The sequence below is a fragment of the Lepidothrix coronata genome, unplaced genomic scaffold (genome assembly GCF_001604755.1).
Source record: "Lepidothrix coronata isolate B3197 unplaced genomic scaffold, Lepidothrix_coronata-1.0 Scaffold41, whole genome shotgun sequence".
Lineage (NCBI taxonomy): Eukaryota > Metazoa > Chordata > Aves > Passeriformes > Pipridae > Lepidothrix > Lepidothrix coronata.
This window is the reverse complement of record NW_016690221.1, coordinates 1371538-1375548: the sequence shown is the minus strand read 5'-3', so window position 1 is coordinate 1375548 and position 4011 is coordinate 1371538. Positions and strand designations below refer to the sequence as shown.

Below are 4011 nucleotides of genomic sequence, written 5' to 3'. Positions count from 1 at the left end.
AGGGCTGGGGACGGCGGTCAGGGTGACCTGAGTGTGCCAGCTGCACGCTGTGACATTTCCAGGTTGTGCTGGAGACTGAGGGGGGCAGGCCCTGTGGGGCCTCTGGATTTCACATGCTGTTCCATGAGGAGCTCAGGGCTGGGGCTGTAATTTTCTGGGCAGAGCCATCACCTCCACCATTGCATGGGGTGGATGATGGTCTCAGGATTTGATCCACTTCCAGGACCTCTAGGCTGGTGTTAAATGAGTGGGGTCCCATGGGCAAGCACGTGGACAGGGTTTGCTCTTTGCCCATGTGTGTGAAGATGGAGGGGATTAGTTGTGGAACTGCTGAGAAATGGAGAAGGGCTTTGTAACTTGGTTGTGGGGCTGGAGTAGAGGGGGTTCTGGACAGGTTGAGATGAACAAATGGGACTCTGAAGGCTCCGTGTCTGGGTCTCATGACTCCATCTCCTGGGATGACTTCAAACCTCTCCCAGCCTTAATTTCCACTATCAAATTCCTCTGGGACCCCTCTCCCGGAAAAACGGGTGTCTCACATCCACAGCATGTGTGCTCAAAAGTGTCCTGCAGTGACCAAAGCCCACAGAACTCCTCTTCCAGCAGGCTGGGTACACAGTGTAGCTCTGTGAGCTGAGGACCAGGCTCACATTGGTCCTCCCAGCTGCCCTTCTACGACGTCATCTGCGTTTTGGGCTCCAAACATCCATCCTGTGTTCAGGATGAGCAGAGCTGAGTTTACAGCAAGCATGTGTGTGGGTATACCTGGCAAAGAAGGCAGCAATACTGGGGGATTAATGGGAGATGGAGAGGATGGGAGGGAGAGGAGAGAGGGCAGAGGGCCAAGCTGGGAAGGCTGAAGGGGCTGCGTGTGCATCCGGCCAAACCCACGTGCTGCTCTTCGCACTGAGAACTGCTGCTGCTGGAGGAAGGGGCTGCCTGGGGAGCACTCAAACTTGCCTCTGCTGGGTCAGGGCTCCTCACAGCTTTATTTTGGCTGTGGGGGCGGCAGCGATGCTTTGCAGCGAGCTGTTGGGTGGCTGGTGGGGCTGGAGGAGCACCAGAATGACTTTATTTTGGAAATATGTCCCTGCGGAGCACTCAATGTCCCTTGGCCATCCCAGCCCAGAGCTGGTTGAGCCTCTGGGACCTGCTCTGCTTGTGATTGTACTCGCCCAGCCTCTTATCGCTCTGCTGGGAAAAGAGCTGGCGAGAAAGTGAGCCAAGCCCGCGCGCGCTGTCGCTGCCTTTGGCACGCTCGAGCCGAAGGCTGGTTACTTTCTTTCTTTCTTTTTCCTTTCTTTAGTCTTTCTTTCCCAGGCACGTTTTTCAGGTTGATAGTGCAGCAGAGAGGGTGATAACGTGGTGGGGCTTTGGCCAGGATTGTGAAGGGGAAACGGTGTAGTGGTGCTTGGCGGCACCGTCTCTGCTGTCGGGCCAGCCGGGTGCCAGGCAGGAAAGGGCGTCCCCAGCCCTGCTTGGAGCAGGATCAGGAAAGGAAAGGGATGGGGACAGAAAGGGCAGAGTGGCGCCCGAGGAGGGGTCACACCAGGTGGGCAGAGTGCCCAGCTCCTCCTGGCAAGTTGTGCTCTCCAGCCTCACCATAGGCTGGAGATCAGGGTTAGGGGGTACAACACACTGTTGAATATGGCCCAGAATAAACACATTTCAGCCGCTGGAGAAAACAGCTGGCCTGTTTTCCAGGCAGACCGGGAAGTGGTGGAGCCTTTTTCCTCTGGCCCTGTTCCAGTGAGGAGTCACAGCATATTTAACCCACTCAGCCCGGGTGGGAGTGGGGAGCTTGTCCCAGGGCTGGTGCTGGCTCCCCAGGGATGGGATGGGGCTTCTCCCATTTGGCTTGTGCTTTGCAGAGCAGCAAGGGTTGGCACTGCCACCACATTTCCTGCTCTTACCATGTTGACCATGGTTCCCCTTGGATGCTATTGAATAGGGACTCTCTGCCTCAAGTCCTGATGCTTTCCTGGAAGTGCTGATGAGCTGCTGGGAGAATGAAGGGAGCTGGAGATGGGTCAGGCTGGATGTTCTTGAGCAGCTTCCCACACACCAGAGATGAGGTGGTATTGCAAACCATGGGGGTAAGGACAGCAAAGAGCAACCTACACCTTCTTGAGGGATTTTATCCTTAAGGAAGGCACTCAGAGAACCACCAAGTCCATCATCTAATAGTATTATTTATTGCCAAAACCAGAGCCTTCCCTGCCCTACAGGACATGGTAGTCCTGTGAAGTCCCCATGTGTTTGCACTCTGGAGCAGAGCTGAGCTTAGCACAGACACGTGAGTGAGTTGGCCACAGACCCCCAGGAGCCAGCCATAGGATGCCTCCCCACGGGAGGAGCAGCTTAGCATAAATATTTAATAGCTTCAGTAAATATTTAACTTCTCTGACATGAGTGAGGATGGAAAAAACAGACCCTGGCGGGCAACCTCCCAAAGCCCCTGGGTGAGATGCTTCAGAGCGCTCTTCCCAGCTCTCTGCCCATTGTATGGACTTCTAGGCAGGACCTGGCTTTCATTAGATGTATGTGCAGAGCCTAACATAAGGAGGCTGTGATCTGGAATCAGCTCATTATAAAAATAGCATGCCCTTTGCATGAGTCAAAGAACACCCGCTCCCAATTAAACAGGAACGTCATCCATCCGAGGGCTAGACCGGCACTTCAGCTGGCTTGTGCTCAGCATTGCAATCATCTCTTTGGGCATTTCCAGCTTGGGAGGGCACTCCTGGGAGGATAAGTTTTTTAAAGGATGGGCACAAATTCCGCAGCAGAGGAAATTCTGCTTTTCTTTGCTGCTTAATGCAGATGTTAACAATCACAGAGGAGTTTTTGCTCTCCCCAGCTATGGACGGCACACGGGGATTGCGGCCAATGCAAAATGCCACCTCTCTACTGAGGGATCAGGCACACCCGGAGCAAGAGACCTGCACACCCTTGCTGTAAAGTCATGCAAGCCAACCCTCTTGTCTGACACACTGAGCCTCAAAATTTGGTTGTCATTTCCTCTCTTTTTAGATGAAACACCACCAGCTGAGGGGATGTCCCTCATGTGCAAGATGCTAGAAAGCCCTTGTCCCATGTGCCTGGCTGGCTCAGTGCAGTGGTCTGGGATTTCAGGGAGTGGCAGGTGATCACAGAGCTCTGTCACAGCCTGTTTTGTTCTGGAGAGCCAGTTTTGCACAGTGAGACCTAGAAACGTTGCCATCTGGTTGGATGTTTCTGGGCTAATATTAGTGCGGCTAAATATTTGCATGTGGGCCTCTTTTAGCACTGGGGCTCCCAGAGGAATAGAGGCCACATTTCTGGGGTTTTTAATAGAAAGCAAGAGAGGCCATGAAGTCAGAGGAAGAAAAGGTGTCAGAAAAAAAAGAGGTCAATGAGACGGGCAATGGGGGGTCTCCAGCATGGAGAAAAGTCCTCCAAAGGCTCTGTGTGACCACTTCCGAGTGATGGTATGGGACTGGTGTGATGCCACATGGGTCTGGGCTTGGGTGAAGCTCTGCCTCGTGCAAGGGAGGAAGCCTGACAGGTCAGCAAGCTTAAAACCACTCAGACTCATCCTTCCTGAGACACATCGCCCGATACTGATTCTCTGAACTGTGGTTTCCTGATGCAGCTGTTTGATAAATATTTATCTCTGCTCTATTGCAAAGCAATTAGGACGGCCTCAGAAGTGGGTTTACTCAAGAGGCACCACAAAAATAAGACAATTTGGATAATGAATGTATCTATTTATTTTCCATTCATGAGGACTCTCCTGGAAGCTCCTGCGGAAACAGGCATTTCCCAAAGCCTCGTGTGTCTGTCCGGTGCCGCACAAAGGTTAAAATTCACATCTCTGTTGTCACTCACCTCATAACTGGTTTTGCCCCAGTGTCCACACACTGAAGGTGCCAGCTTGCACTGGTACAAGGCAGAGCTGGACAGGCTTTAATCAGGCCACTGGCTGCAATTTGGGAGGCTTATCCTTCAGTGTCCACACGTGCCTCTCCC

At 52.9% G+C, this 4011-nt stretch overlaps 1 long non-coding RNA gene across 1 annotated transcript; it reads left to right on the top strand.

Annotated features, from left to right (window-relative positions):
• The first annotated feature begins 696 nt into the window (after positions 1 to 696).
• On the top strand, positions 697 to 2308 carry LOC108496544. Its single transcript, XR_001874505.1, has 3 exons — positions 697 to 751; positions 1952 to 2096; positions 2210 to 2308. It is a non-coding gene; the product is annotated as an uncharacterized LOC108496544 (long non-coding RNA).
• Positions 2309 to 4011: the final 1703 nt, after the last annotated feature.